The sequence below is a fragment of the Haliotis asinina genome, chromosome 2, assembly GCF_037392515.1.
Source record: "Haliotis asinina isolate JCU_RB_2024 chromosome 2, JCU_Hal_asi_v2, whole genome shotgun sequence".
NCBI lineage: Eukaryota > Metazoa > Mollusca > Gastropoda > Lepetellida > Haliotidae > Haliotis > Haliotis asinina.
Window position 1 is genome coordinate 61,976,349 of NC_090281.1, and position 17,310 is coordinate 61,993,658.

General features: G+C 42.7%; 1 protein-coding gene across 2 annotated transcripts in view; it reads right to left on the bottom strand.

Annotated features, from left to right (window-relative positions):
- The window catches only part of LOC137274076 (neurobeachin-like), a 222,663-nt gene that overhangs the window by 47,592 nt on the left and 157,761 nt on the right, over positions 1 to 17,310 (bottom strand). The window lies entirely within an intron of this gene.

The window sequence follows — 17,310 nt, forward strand, 5'->3', positions numbered from 1 at the left end:
GTCTAAGCTGTAACACAATCTCGAACATAAAATCTTCAAAACCACAATCTCTCCTAATCAAAGCCAAAATACAACAAAACCCTTTCTCTGATGACTAATTATTTAACTGGGAGAGACATTGAATCCAGATGCTAAAATGTACCAACAGGAGGTTCGTCTCGGAAATCCTTACCGAAACCATCTACCAAATACCCCCCGCTTCATCACGACACTCAGCTCAGGTACATGTCGACACACGGCAGTGAACAGACTGCTGGTCTCGGTGTTCGCCCCTTGTTAGCCAACCCCGTCTCCACTGCAATGTGTGGTGGAACGAACGACTTTCAAGAATGCCGTGTTTGCATTACGGGATTGAAAAGAGAAATCTTCAAATTCCTCCATCAGAACCTGATGCATGTGAAAGATACCTCTTTCTGGCGACGCAAGGCGCCCTGCGTGGATTAACGCATTCTCTGCGGAGATGACGAGCCATTCCCTTGAAATGAGTGAGTGTCTGCATGGCAGTATGAAGGGAAGCAGAATAATGACTTTCAAAAAAATGTTGGGATTGTTTTGGGGATGATTAATTAAGTATATGAACCCGCCATATGTCTAAACTATGCTCATACTACGCGGAAAGGTTCACATAACGTCAGACTTCTGTTGCGCGCTATCAAGAAACAGTCTCTATCTATCTTCTTGAAGAAATGTGAATCTGACAGATAAAAACTTCAGCCACTGTCTACCAAAATGTATCCTAATGATTATCACAAAACATCTTGATACCGACTTCCAGAGGCACGTTCTCGCGATGCTGCATCCCGTCGTCTTCAGATGCACCAAGAGTTCATGTCCAGCGTACTATCCAGCCTGCATATCCAAATTCATAAATAAACAATTTACACATCAGAAACATTGATAATCCATCATAAAAGACAGGTCCTTACGGGCAATTGGAGGCTAGTCCGGCAGTGTTTAACTCTCTCTGGGGGTGGAGTTTTCCCCTCTCAAGTTGTATCCTTCTCCCCAGGGGGTTAATTGCCACCTCTACCCCCGGGCGCCGACAGTCGGTACACACTTGCCACAGTCTTCACGATTCCAAGAACACGCAAATCAAGGACAGGTGCCGTTACCGACTCCTCAGTTCCCTCCGCCATAGCGGCTGTGGTGGAACGCTCCGGGGCTCCAATATTGCACTGGTAGAGCAATATGTACTTGCCGAGACGAAACCATGCAAAATTAACAATTTAAACAACCAACACAAAACCCAAAATATCGACAAAATTAAATTGCTGAATATCTGAAGTTTTTTTTCTTTCTAACTATCATTACAGTTTGCTTCTTTCTTTTCCTTTCTGTTTCTTCTTCCTTTTTTCTTCTCTTACTATCAATGCAATGGCGGTTGGGTAGACTAAAGGTTAGAGTGTTCGCTCGTCACGCCAAAGACGAGTGGTCAGTTCCCCACGTGGATACAATAATGTGCGAAGCCCATTTTCTGGTATCCCTCGCAGTGATAGTAAGATATTGCTAAAAGCGGAGTAAAAATAAGTCACTCATTGTTATCGTTTCGTAGTTATCCCGCTTTTTAACGCCGTACACACCACCATTCCAACTGACTTAATGACTATGTCCAATGAATACTCAAATCTGGACTATAGGCCAAAGATAAATACTGAGAGAGGTTGCCAATTTTCATCGATTGTGCATGGGTCTAGCATAATCAATCTTCTTTTACACCTTTCAACTATGCTCTGCTTTGGTGATTGAACGAATGATCAATGCCTTGACATGAAGATCCGATATACTTCAGCAACGTATGATTGAAAGAAGCGACTAACGGGATCGGGTGACCATCCTCGCCAACTTCGTTGATAAATGTGAAAACTGTGAAGATCAATGCTCATGATGTTGATCAGCGGATTGTCTTGTCCAGATTCGATAATTTACAGAACGTCGACATATTGCTGAAATATTGCTGAGTGCGGCATTAAACAATAACCAACCAAAATCAAATCCAGTGGGAAATCCATATAACCACTGCCGTGGCTAGCAACCACAACGATACACCATTATCCAGGTGAAATGTCTTATTAACATCAGTACAATCATCATCAACACGCGTTAAACTCTGATTGAAAGACACTACCACTAAAACGTCACATAACGTCATATGACGTTAGCACCGTAACGCTGCAGATCCTCTTCCTACTATTGCCTTCACTTAGCATAAGCGACCCTCCTCCGTCAATCAACCCCCTCCCCTCTCTTCCCTAACTCTCTCACGCAGTAAGAGAGAGTAGATAAGTATCGCTTCATTGTGACAGAGGCGGTCCGGTTACTTGCTGTAGCTCTGAGCTCTCTCAAGTTGATGAAATATTGTGCACAGTTTTATCTTCAGTCCTATCGGGAGATAGTTTCGACCTTTGCCTGGCAAATCAGTCAAACGGTGGCATATGTAATTTATCCGAAATTGATTCTTCCGTTTCTAAAGCAAGTGCACCATTTGTCACAAGATATTCGTGTTTTTGTTGGAGGAACTTCGTTTTTTCCCTGCACGTTTAGGAATTCGCTGTATCAGTCCAAGCACTTGTCATGAAGTCAATCTGTTGCTGATAAAATAGTCTATAAATGCTTACCCTGCCCCATCGTAAAAGCCCCTTGTCGTTGACAAACAGTGGATCCTTATCATTGCTCAGACAGGGAGGAAATCTTGCAGGCTCTCTGGAGATTGGAGCGTGGGTGAGTGCTATTTTATGACGCAGTGTACGTAGCGCCGTCCTTTAACTTTAACTGAATCTGGATCAAGAAAACGCGCGTTGGTAGGGCGATCTATACGCCGTCGGGTGCAGTTCACGAGACAGACAGACCGATGTCGGTTTCGTCTTCCAAGGCTTGGAGTAGTGAAGTCAACTGAGAGACCAGCGGTGTATTTTCTACCCAAATCTATCTCACAGTACCTGAACCACAATATTTTCCCAACTGTTTAGCCATGCATGCAGTGCTGAAGTCATACATCAAGCAAGTGTAGGTTTCCTCAGGTTTTCAATCTCCCATCTTACTGGTTTCCTTTTCAGTTTAAATGCGTTTAAATATAGAAATGGTTTCAATATCAAAATGATATATACACAGAGAATTAAACTAATTTGGGTGTTATACTTATTCTACCCCTGAATCACTACGTGCACGGAACAATGGTTACTGTGGTGAGACACACCTTCGGCAATCGGGTCCTCTTCTCCTTCTGAATACTCAGAGAGACACTAAAAACACATTTCACAACGGAATCCATGGACAAACAACGGGTGCTGGCAAATGTCTGGGTTCTGTGACCATTTTGTTTTTCAATAACCAATCCCTCCCAAGCATCATATTACCACAACTGTCAAGTCCCAATGAAGCCTTGCCCCATGGCTGTACTGAGAGCAAAGCCCATGGATTAGTCTAACAGCTAGTCTCTGAAATGAACATATTTTACTGAAAAAACGTTCATAGTGAAAAAAATAATATAATGAAATGGAGCCCCGAGACTTTTCTTCATTTCTCACCTGAAGCTATGGAAATCTAGACTTGCCACAGTTTCTAGACTTGCGTGGGCTTTCTTGGATGTTTATACTTCAGGGACTGTACGACGGACTACCCATGGATGTGTAGTGATTCTATTCTTTTAAAGTGACAAGTCTGGATAAACGGATAGTACAGTCTATAGACTCCAGTCTGTTAGGGAAATGTGTTTTTCTTAATTTGTACTGATTTAAAACCATTAATTATTACTTTAGAGACTATCCATATCATACGTTTGGCACGCTGCCATACAACCATGGTCACGATATTTATCCCCTGAACTCTTTATCAGTGTCAATTAAAGAAAAACTCCACTTGACGAAGTACGATCTCAGGAACTTTTGTCAGACCTTAACTCGAAAACACGGTTACCGAAGAAATAAATACATCCCCAAGTTGGCAGATCGTGCGAATGGTATGCTAATTCATCCCTCAGCACTAATTCATTCCCTTATCTTCCCTACTAAAATTCCGTGTTAGTAAACACACTACTGCGGCGCATTCTTCCGGGCGGGGCAAAAATGTAACAGATTAATGGTGAATTATAAGCAAATTTTCCGCGCAAAAAGACTCCATTAAGTCTATGACAGGTCTAAAAGCCCGGCTCGGTAACGCGATCCCCCATTTGTCGTGTCCTCATGCTGAGTCCGTGACGACTGACGCTCGCCCAATGCAATACCCCCTTGGAGACAGAAACTCTACCTCCTAACCTTCAAAAGCAGCGGAAAGAGGATGAGCTCACGGCCCTATACAACTGTCCATCAGACCCCGGGGGTTGGGGCTCGGGTGGGCGGGTGGCACACACATACAACATGGACTTCCACCACATCTAGCGAGCCGAACAGGTATGAATGTCCTTCCATATGGGTGAGCTCGCAGGTGATATGGTGGCCGGGGTGTTAAGGCGTGAAATAGGCATGTATAAATTGTAATTAATGTGAAGGCATAAAATACAGTATTGGTGGGAACGGCTTGAGGCTTGTATGCTTCTCTATGCTGGCTTCATGTTCTGATCTTTTGACTGCATAAGGACAGTCTGTGCTGGTTCACCTGCTGGTCTTGGCTGGTGCATAATTCATATAGAAAAACGTTAAAAAGTGAGTGGGTGAGTGAGTTGGGTTTGAACATTATACATGGCGTGTCAGCTTACTACTGGAGGTGATGCATGTCTCAGATGTTTAAGACTTTCATGGAGTCCACGAGCACGGGTATGGTGCTAAAATCTCGCAACAGGTTGGACCCGGAATTTCGAACAAAAAATCGGCGCTTTAGACGGCTACACCAACGGGCCCCGTAGATGGAATGAAGTAATGATTGAAATGTTATTTTACGCCGCAGTCGGCCCTATTCGAGCTGTATTACAGCTGCCTGTTCATACACTGACTGTGTCAAGAACACCAGTGTTATACTGAGCAACGATCGTCATCGAACATGATGGCGCCTTGGACAGGTAAAGACAGTTGGAACTTTGAATGCCAGGACTACCACGAGAAGCACCAGAAATAGGCTTAGCATTGTCCAAGGTGAAGAGCTTGGCTTCAACTACTGTGCCACGTCCCTGTCCCTTATTCAGTAATACACATTCACGGAACAAATGTTGAAAAGACAGTACTGGATATGTGCGTCCCGCCATCTGGCGTTGGCCATATATTGCCCAAACACGAATAAATCTTGCTCCCTGTACGTGTTGCAGTTATCAACCGGACGTTCATGCTTATTAGATGAACGGTTCCTAAATCATTTCTGTCAGACGAGTAACATCCCTGCATCACGGCACGCTTACTACACGGACACAGACACACGGGTGAATAAATGAGGTTTCACCCCACCCGGTACTACGTGGGAATAACTTGACCTGAACCCCTTCCAATTATTCTGACTTCATAATATTTCAACTCAACACACGGGAAATATACGGCACTTCACTCCTGGAGTTATGGAGCAAGGGGTAGCGTTTCCAGTGGGATAATGAGTGCTATCCTTGTTCAGCAGTATCCGGTCTAAAGGGGAGGTAACCCATCCTTGAAGTCACTCTTTCCCCGCAGTGGTCCTGTCAGTCACTTGCGGGCAACGTTAAACTCAATACGCTTTGTTTTAATAAGCTTTGAAATCACCAATTACTGTAGAAAGTCTCACGTAACTGCAGACTGCGTGGTCATGACCGCGGTTGCATGCTGCTTTCAACCCCACTACCAACACCGGTAGAGGAGTGAGTGAGTGTGGTAACAACTTAATGCTGGAGAATTATGGCCCGAGTGAAAGAGTGTGTTTTTTCATCGCTTTCTGTAATATTCAGGCAATATCATGGCGGCGGACTCTGGAAATGGGCATCACACACTGTACCCATGTAGGGAATCGAACCCGGGCCTTCGGCGTGACGAGAGAACACTTTAACCTGTCCTTGATTCAGCCCCCTCGACCACAGTGTCCTGACATGCCGAAGGGATGCAGCTCCGTACAGCAAATGGTCGACACCTGAACCAAACATGCCCGTAGAACATACATGATCATTTGACATCAACACAGCATCAATCCCACGTATCATCTGGTTCGCACAAAACATGTGGCAGTAGTTATCTGAGTGTCGGTCACAGTGAATCTATTCCAATAAAAATATTCAAATCATTATCTATTCCAAAGCATAAATTATAAACAAAACATCACAATGAATGAATAGTAACACAACGGTTTTCTACACAATTCCTGCAAAGGTGACCTTAAACAACAACAAAGCTAGTCTTCGTAAATCGAAATCAATGGCGCGGTTCATGATACCTTGAAGCTCGATCAGCGAACATTAAGTGATGGCCGTCCTCTCTCGCTCTCAGCTAGACGCGATCGTCTGTGTCTGGCTTCTCGCCAATGATCAGATGCCACCCCTGGGGGAATTATGATAAAATATTCATATCTGGGATCCCAACACCTCTCCTATCGTACACAGGGAGTGAGCAAATCTCTGGGACTTGTGATGTGCCCTTGGCTAGAGATGGCCGTAATTGCAGCAATGGCGAGGTTGTAAAATACTGATAAATATTTAATGGTTGCTGGGTGGTGGTCCAACGCACTAATTATCATCAGGAGTAGCAAGTATTTGAAGGCGTTCGTGTCAGATGGAAAAAAAAGGAGATTGAAGGTTTACACTTGGACAGTTGTCAGCTATGGGTGTCGATTACAAAGTGAATATTTGTACTTCATTGCTAGACAGCATGGGAGGTAACTCCGACGCAGATATCTGGATATTCAGTTACACAGACTTTCTAAATGTAACTGCACGGAGGTGTCCGGATAAAAGACAATCTACACCTGATAAAAATGGTACTGAGTTGGGTTTCAAAGTCGATTCTATTAGTACTGATTTCACATATCGTGCCCATCTTGTCATAGGGCATAAATAAGACTGTCTCAGATATTTTTCAAACTGACGTCCACGTTCTCTGAACACTAGACGTTATGTACATATGAGCGAGCACAGGCTAATCCAGAGGTTGTGCGTGTGTGTGTGTGTGCGCATGCGTGCGTGTGTAGGGGGTGGGGTGGGAGGGGTAGTGGTGGGTGGTGGTGCAGTGGTGCGCACCCCCACCTCATTTTCATGAAACTTATTGAAATGACCATTGAAAACAGGTGAAAATTGAGTGTGCGCTCCCTTTTTCAAGAGTGTGCACATCTCTCCTTCCCTCCCCCCCCCCCCCCCCCCCCCTTCTCAAAAGGGCGAGTGACTTTAGTTTTACGCGGCTTTTGTCAATATTCCAGCAATATCAGGGTGGGGGGACACCAGACAGGTGTTTAACGCACTGTACCCATGAGCTTTAGTTAACATATGAACGTAGGTGACATCGCGAAATAGAGTCTAAATGGCGCTCAAGATTGTTGTCAAGGTAAATGCACACGTGTGCGTGCGTGAGTGTGAGTTTGTCAGTGTGGGGGCGTTCGTATGTGCGTACGTGTTTGTCCAGTGTAAGTCCCAATACAAAGAGTGATCATGCTCAACTTATTTCCACGAGTATATTACTTAAAGTGGAAAAAAATAGTCGTTTCTGCACATGCGATTTCACCGCTGAATGCTATTTGCATAACTAGATTACGAAACATCCGTTCATCTTATATGCAAGTATAATGGTAGGACGCCATACAAACGCCGCCTCACCAGAGTCTAGAATTAATGACTTCATCATGCAAGCAATCAACCCCTCGATATGGTATGCAGAACAGCTGTTCTGTTGATAGATTCCCTACATATCAATCATAAACTAGACATCTATGTTCGGTTTTGACATACTCGTGGCACTCGCTCGTGTTCTAAGATTATATCATCTCGCCATCACCGGAAATCTCAAGACCAAGTGCCATACCTTTATTAATTGTTCGTTCGGTAGTATTTACCGGACATTGCGCCACTAAGTGACCGGAGTTAGTGTATTCGCCACGACACGCGAGTCCGAGTACAATGAAGACATTACATTTCACAATGGTCCATAAATCAGTGGCAGGCAACATGAAGTTAAATATCCCACGGGTCAATGAGCTGATTAATTGGTCATCAGTGCCACTCAATAAAAGGATTAGCCATGGATGACTGAATACACGGCGGACTCGGCTCGGTCCGGTAATGTCCCAGGTGTAATCCGGGTTTCCGCTCGACTTATTTGGGATCACAAAATGATGACGTAACAAAGCAGACGACAAGGCTTACAATGTCGGCAGTGGGAGACGGGCGACGGTAAGGTACATGAAAACATAATGGTAGCTCACGACTCAGTGGGCACAAGAAATATATGCCTCTAAATCGTATTTAATTGAGTGACCAGTGGACAGATTAGCGTTGAGCTTTGTGGATGAGCATCTGGTCGCGCGTAATAGCCTTGTCCGACCTGTCCACATTGAAAGGTAATAGGACATGGCTTTGGCCTTATCACAGGCTAAAATAAAAATTTAACAATTAATCGGTATTTTACAGTTCAGAAACATGTCGGCGCTTTTAAACAACCCCAAAAAAACCCCAGCAACACTTAAACAAGATGAAATTAGCTTAAATCGCCATCACAAACATTGCGTACGATCAAAGACACAGAAACAATGTAATATAATTTTCCCATGACAAACTACATGAATATTCATTGTGTGCGTAATTGCCGTTATAAACAACTTGGGGAAATGAATAGGGTTGGTTTCACTCAGGGTGTGACCCTCGCTGCTAACAATAAATTAATTTGTATTCGTAAGCTCCATTACCGAAGTAGAACTTATGGTAAATACAGTTACAGTCAGAAGTACTGTACCTGAGCCCACCACAGACAGCCCTAATTCCTCGTCCTGAGACATTCACGTGTACACATTACCAACAGCGTAGACAGCCAGACTCAACGGTTTAGGTTAGAATCCTCAGAGAATGCAACCCATTGATGACGTTCACATTTGACAATACAAATTACATACCACACACTGTTAATTTACTTTGCAGATTGCTTTCAGTCTTAAACACAGCCAGTGTAATTCGGGAATCAACGGCATATTTTCTGCCTGATTGTACCACGGCCTAATGAAGCAGTGTGTTCAATATGGTTTCGGATTGACGAGAGTCAGTCAACCATCGAACCATCTTGCGATGGCAATCTGTATTCTGGTTGACCTTTAGTTGAGTACAATCATAGTTACATCGTAGTGTGTCATCGAACTACGTCAGTGTTGTTTTTCTGATTTCTCAATCACTTTACAGTACGCGTGACCCATTCCACCGCTTTAGATAACAGTCGCAGATGTTGCGTTGAATCGGCCTTCACACGATATATCGTCAAACATCTATTTGAGAGCAGGAAGCATGCATCGACACAGATAATTTTGCAAATGTGTGTCAATAAAACATGAGTATCTTCCTTTTTCGAACCATTTTCTCTTAAATGTGAGATTTCAGACCACTTACGGTGAGGTCTTAAACGTTTCGACACAAGAAACTGTTTAGATTTCTACTCAGAAATGACGTGAAGTTGTGATACCAAAATATTAATACGTTAGGGATCTTTCCATAGCAGCACATACATCGTAGCTAAGCGGCCGTTGGTATTGATTGTGCAATGGGACAAAAGTACGTTAGTGTTAAAAAATAAATACTTCTGGAGAGAGACAGAGAGAGAGAGTTATCTGGTTATTGTCACAAATGATTTCTATCTAACTTGTATTAAGATGTTTCATTAAGATGAGAGAGTTCAGGCGAATCCAGTGTGTTTGCGTGCGCACGCGTGTGCAGGGGTGACAACGGGTAAAAGTGATGAGTGAAAAACTGTATCTGCCCCTGACCCGTACGTGTATGTTTCATCCATTAACATATATCTTGTTTATGTAGTTTTGTAGAATATTGCCACTGTATCTGTATGGAAAGTTGGCGCAATAAATATCTTGAATCTTGTATTTTCGTTTCTTCATGGTCACTAAAAAAACAAGTTTCGCATCATAGGTATTTGGACGTCAAATGTTTTCGTACGGCAAAGTGTACTCGCGCTGAAACCGGGTTGTTTCACACACAAATCTGAACGATGGCTTTTGCTAAAAAAGCACTCTTTAATGAATTAGTGATATTCGAGACAACAACGCATGTCCTTAAGCCTCCGAAAACTATTTCACAACGCCATGGGTATGTGGAGTCTACATATATGTGATTGCACTGTACGAGTGATTATTGTGCGAGTGTGAATCAAATTTTATAACATTTCTTTCTTAACGGCCATGTCCAGTGTGGGTGTTTATGTTAAGTGTTTTTTTTCAGTACAGGTCGTGATTCAACGAATACTCCTGACAGGCAGTTACACTCCCAAACACACGTCTCCTATACAGGCAGTTCCCTTTGTGTACTCGTGCAAGTGAACTCAAGTCTGGGCCAGACAAACCAGTCACGGGGTTCGACAACCCCATCCAATTTCGTCGCCTTTCATCATATACAAAAACACCGAGGCGACCATTTCTAACCGTGTCGCCCGTGGGGGGTCGTGCACATGTACAAGGTGAATAACGTGACGCATGTAGTGACACGGGGGCATTTCTCGGTGATGACATTGCCTTTGATCTTGAGTAAAACTTTACAAGGCCTTAAATTAGATGACTAATTTTAACGGGACTTACACAGATGTTCACAAACAACCCCTGACAAAATAATCACCGCTCTTCATCACCCCAACGTCACCAGAGTGACAGCAATGGTCTCAAAAAATAACATCGTGAGGAATATGCGTAATTATTTGAGTTTTCTGAGATAACCCAACAAATCGTCCGTAGAGGAGGACAAGAAACCAGGGACCATTTCGTGAAAATTGTTCCGATAGAAAAATGACACATTTCCAAAGTTGCTCACTTACGATATTGGCAATGACGTGGGTAAAATCAGCGGAAACTCAAAGTGACGTTTTAATTTGAAATGAACAATAATCTCAGACAGGCGGGCGACAAGCTTTAACTAGCCCTCTGAAATCCCCACTGCTTGCCGGGATTTGGTGGGGAGATAAAGATCTGAACTTCTGTTCCTTCAACGTCCGAATGACTGCGAGCACCCCGTAGATGAGAGAACATCGCCTTGAGTGTGGACAAGGCAGGCTGCAGATGGTTATAGTGTCCTTTTGAACAAAGTTGAGGTGGTACGCTCAGTAAGCCTAGCGAACATCTGTCATATCCCGGCGTGGCATGTTCTAGCAGAAGTATAGACACTGTTTGTTAAAAAAGGTTCTCCTGTGTTAATGTATTGTGATCAAATATGTTTTTCATGAAAATAGAGCTTGTTCATAAATGTGTATGTAAGAAGTCTCTTTTCAAGGCATATTTTCCATGAAACAGTTTCAATGCGTTAAGGGGGTACAGGCAGGAGCCACACACTTCAAGACCCTAAGTTGACACTGATATCAAGATGCCTCCTCTACGAATACGTCGTTCGTTTATGTATAGGGAATGAACAGCTTAGTATTATTATTCAGCCAACAAGTAGTGGATTTAAATGAGAGTAGATATACATAAGTGCTAAGATTCCACACAATCCTCACGAGGTCTAATTCCAACATTTTGATATTTAATTTACATTCAAAAATATTGCGCTGTTTTCTTCAAAGGGAAAAATAGGTAAAATATTTATGTTTCTCCTTAGTCCGCAAATACTTTTAATATCATTCCATGTCCCCTTTCAAAAACCTCCCTTCCAACATTTCAGAAAATCGTAACATTGGTTAACTCTTGTTTTCCGTCATTTCGAAGTTCCACATATGTCGTTCTGTTGGACGTTCACGAGGGCACTGGCAGTCACTCAGGAAATAAACCAAAACATGTCATTTTCCAATATTACACCGAAAGAACCAGATGTCAGTGGCACAGCAAGTGAAGAATGAACTATTCATTTCGTCTCAATTACTCTTTTCCACTTCATGTTCGCCCAAGAATACTTTCCCATATATATCATACTATAATGTATTTTAGCTCATAAAATTAAACAAGAAAACAGCTAATGTTTAAACTGGATGTACCAATTCCACTGGCACCAATTCAACATTCTCGATCATCCAGCGTATCAAAATATCAGCGAGCTGATTTTTTATCGCAACGGAATGGAGCTGTGACGAGCTGGAATTATCATGGTTTTTGCCGACCGCTAACATCTCACTTTTACTCAAGTCTAACAGATGTAACTGTTCATTTTCGCCGTTCGTATTGAATTTATATTCCAGAACATCACTCAATAATACCAACGGAAACACCCAACCAAATAAACAAACCAACACAAAATTCATTTAAATGAAATAGAAACGTTATGAATTACTTGCGTTCAGGTTAAGTATCAAACTGTCATTATGCGACCAGGAGAAAGCACTACGTTAAAGCCAAGTCCTTGACATTCAACCTTCTTATAATAACTTCATTAACTATTACACAAGTTTGCCATTAGTTGACATCTTCATTGCAGGGCAGGATACTTTCGTTTACTCTTGGAAGTTGTAAAACCATTTAACGACGCAGCAAAACGTCTATTAATGAACCCTTGGCCAATACATTTTCCTGCCGTCTGACGCTGATCGTACCGTGTGAGGCTCGCTTAACTACGAAAATATAGGAGTGTTTGAATTATTGCGCTGTTAAAAGTGAGTTCTGCGAGGAATGGATGCCGCTCTGAGAGCAAGTTATTGTCAGCGCACACGCGAGTGACGTCACAGACACGTGCATTGGCGGAACCGGCGTATGCGACAGATCAAGAGGGGGGCGAAAGTCCCTTGGGAGTGGTGCAAGGCAGCCATCATTGATTCTCATTCCGTGAATATAATTCTCATTATCTGCCAAAGACAAAGCAAAGGAAGCCATCACAATAATGGGAACTATATCAAATTAGGATGAAGCTTGTCACTATTATGTATTGCGCTTCAACCACACCAACATTAATTAATATCACCAGGGAAAATGGACGGCAATATGGCAGCCCTGTTTAGATATTGACAGAAATAAATGAAATTAGCAAGATGGAATTCAGTGAGAGATAAGGAACCTCACAGAGAGAATTATCGGATGATTTTGTTGTGAATTAGTTTGGACAGTTTATGGACGTGGGTTGCAAGCGTGGAGGTCTTCCTCCTCTCAACACTAATGGGTACGTCGTTGAGATGCGAGTTAGTGAAACGTGGAGCCTCTACAACTGCCATTCGACTCGGGCACAACCACATTAAACTCAACCATTTCCATCACGGGTCTGGAAGTGTTTTCACACTTGGAGAAGCTTTCATGAGAACGCTGAAGACGGAAATGTACAAACGGGCACGTGATTACAAACTGTCATTCAAGTGCCAGATATGATGGTTTAAGTTGTTTTAGAGTATTTACCACCAGCTGTGGTTGTTTTGCCAATAATAGCTCTGACAATACAGACACAATCGTACCGGTGTTTGGAATAATTATACTGATTGTGTTAATCAAGATGAGGGAAAGTGCCTGCCACCACGTAACCATAGCATTTCGTCTGTCCTTCACATTGTTGATGAGAACTTCGAGTCAATACCTGCAGTAACCTTGAACTTGATTTTCAAATCATTTCGAGTAACTATTTTACGCATCTGTTTCTTCAACCTTTAATAAAAATATGAGCGTTGGTCGTATTCTGTTGAAACGGGAATCAATTTCTCCTCTCTTTGAAATTACTGTGCCTATCCATGCTCGGCGACATGGATAATATGAAATCAGGGGTAAATGTTGCAGAAAATGTGCCCGCAATTGTCAAAGAACTCAATTCCAAACCAAATGTGTATGCATTTTGGGGGTAGATTTGTTCCAAATGATCTGACTCTCAATTTAGTATTTTGAATATTTATCTCAAGTTCCATGTATCGAGTTCAGATACCGAAGCCCGCGTGGACCCGAAATCTCTGTTCCCTGTAAATGGCAAGCGACAAATAGTGTCTCCGTCGCCGCCAAACGCTGGAGGCGGGCAAGCACGCCGACAATCCGTCTGAAGAACACAATGGCTTTTCACGGTGTAATTGGTTTAGCTAATAATGACCCCACTATACACGACCACAGGGGAGGGGCCATTAGCGGAACTACCTTTTCAATGATTAACAAAAAGGCTGAACACCCACAAGGTCTGATTCTGAAAGCACCGTCACATCGTAGGGTGGAATCTACCACGGGAGATCATGTACAATAGATTCACATTCAGTGTCACATTAAAAAATAATATACCGCGAATTTGTTGAAAAGACGCCCACGTGGAATCTCGAGCACGTCTGATCCAAACATGGGTTTTCCTGTATCCACGATACGCTTATTTGAATATATTGAATATATTATGTTTATTAATGCATGTTAAAGTCTATATGCTTGGTTCATATTGACGTGAAGGCGAGACTACCGGGAGCTTGCACATAATCCACTGACCTAAGAGTAAGGGACAGCTGGAACATTTTCGCTTCTTCGGAAAGTCTCCGAATAAACAATTAGCATCATGAAGTGAAGAGAAATTAGACCAACTCTTGGTATCAAGCAGTCGGGGATCGAACCGAACTCCTATCTCGGCGGAACATGGATATAGACCACAGATGCGTCACTAAAGGACCACCGTTACTTCACATTCTAGACTCGTTGATCAAATGCTACGTAAAGGTAGCTACTTTTGGATGAAAAGTGTTTCGCAGTATCCCGTTATTTGAACAAGGACACCCGAATGGATATCTAGAAGCGTGCAGCTAAGAACAGTCCCGCAGCAATGCCACGGATAACGTCAAGCGCTGATGGAGTGTGTAGATAGCTGTTTTGTCTGTAACAATAACAACAATATTACATACACTTGCGCTTATGCATAAGCACACCTATCTACCCCATCAGGGTACAAGTACAGTACTTCCATCGATGCCGAGAGAGTCGAACTCGGATCTGTGAGACCAGCAAATGCTGTATCTGCTAGGCAACCAACCATCTCCTTGAGGTCGGAAGTTTGCTCTATTTGAATTATGTTCTCACGATGCAAGCCTAGAGGAATACATCCGAGAAGCATGACTTCACAGTGTCGTATGTTTACCCATTCGTTCACAGAAGGTGTGTGAAAGGGCGACACTCTCGACACATTTTCCTGATTCAGACACCCGAATGAACAGCCTGGCAAGCTCAATTTTTACAGACGGGTTTTAATAGAGAAATCAACACTACCCCCGTTGAAGGGTATCATCAGAACGCATGCGTTATCCCTTATGGTGGTCACCGTATAGAATAGCAGCGAGACATTGCGGGTCCTTGCTCGTGTAGCCACATTGAAACACAAGTCATGCGAGACCGCGATTATCTGTCCGATCTTCTGAGACTGGAGCGGGATGAGCACTCTCAAGTCCACAGTCTGCAGGAATGTCCTCAAATCTATTGTTAATTCCTGCTGAGATAAAACCTTAATCCTGATTTCACACGTATCTCACAAGAAGGCCCCCATCTGCCTTGCTACGCTATCAAATCTCAGTCCCGCTCATAAACGTCTACCCAGAAATCACTGTACCCTAACCTCTCAAACATATATGAAGGATCTGCATGTGTAACTAAATTAAACCAAGTCATGCCAACACCGATGGTGTTTTACCCACATTACCTAGATCAATCCGCAGTAGATTTCCGCATGTGTCTGTTCATGGTGAAGATTTATGTTGTTTATCTAAGATCTTTATTAGGTAATACGCCCCCTCGGAGCTCTGCTATTATTCTCTACTGTAAGCAAGTAAGCAAGTAACCAATGACTACAGTCTCTCTATCTCCCTTCTACTAAAGTGACGGCATAAAATACGAGCATGGCTTTTAACAACCTTTCAAAGGAGGGAAATTTGATATTATTCAAATTCAAAATTCTCGTTAATGTTAAAAATACGCTTTACCACCGACATTTAAGTGGAAAATTCCGAGACTATAATATACACTTTGTTTATGGTATGTATGAAGCATCTCCTTTGACGCGGGCTAGAGAGAGACAGTTACTACTGCAACAATGCATAGTGACACATAAACATCCAAAATGGTGAAAAAACAAACATACCATTTGTGTCAGGACCCTTCTAATAAGGTAATTTTGAAGTGGGAATATTTGTTCACACTGTCATGTCGAGTTCGAATGACAGCTCATGTGTGCAGTGTTTGTTGCCTAACAGCCTCAGCGGCAGATACACCTAGAAATATATTGGTGGTTTCTTGTCTGTTTACTCCCATATTATTTATAAACGATGTGAAAATTGACATGTGAGAAATCTAACGAATGACACAACCTGGATAAAAATATTTTAGCAGCAACTGGAAACATGCAACATTTTGCCTCGGATAGAGTCCCAGATAGGTAAATAAAGTAAAAAGTCCACTGAACAGTCAAAGTTGGGATTTGTGTTGTCCAAAAGTACACAGAAAGCACAAGTAAATACATAAATTAGCAGAAACTGGGTTTTGGGGAAATACGCATCTCAGATCGGGTATCCTGCCACCGAGAACAACAAAAGAAGCAGCCTTGCAGCTTGACAAATCTAGTAAATCCTTGTCGTGTCACACCCAAGACCGATTCAGACCGTGCGGATGCTTCCCCAAACACCTCCAGGCTAACCCTACCCATATTGCCCAAATGTTCGAATTTGGACGCACATACAAGCTAGATACAAGCCTTTGTATACCTGAAGCCAAGAGGTCAATAGTTACACTACGTCAAATTGGTTTTCGAACTTAATGCATTCGGCTTGGTTTGCTAATCTCTGTTCTGTCCATAGTAAGGGATGAGGTAACGGTGGACTGGTTTCGTGCATGTAGAGATAGGTGGTGATGACTTCACTGGTGTAGAATGTCTTAGCTTGGCCATTAAACTCATTTGCCTAATGATAGCCTATTAATGGTGGAGGATGTGGAGATAGGGGTATACTGGGGTATAGAAACGTGAGCTGGGCTCCACAACCCAGTCATCTACTGTTTCACCGATATGGGAAAAGGTGGAGTGCGGATAATGAAATACTTACCTTGTTGGACACATAAAATTATAAAATGTTTTATTGGCTATATCGAGCAAGCAGACAATGGGCCATCGTTCCTATAAATGTTGACAAACAGCCACACTATGACACTGGCAGGTTTAAGATCAACTTCAAATTTGACACTTAGAGTGAAATAAACTTCTATCCAGCTATTACCGGTCTTCGTTTTTTTCCAGAAAGTTGTTTCATAATGTAACGTACTTTTATCAGTGACTGTGAACATACCTCGATCAGTCCGCCCCAGGTCGACGCGAATGTGATGCAGGCCTACGACGTCGCTACG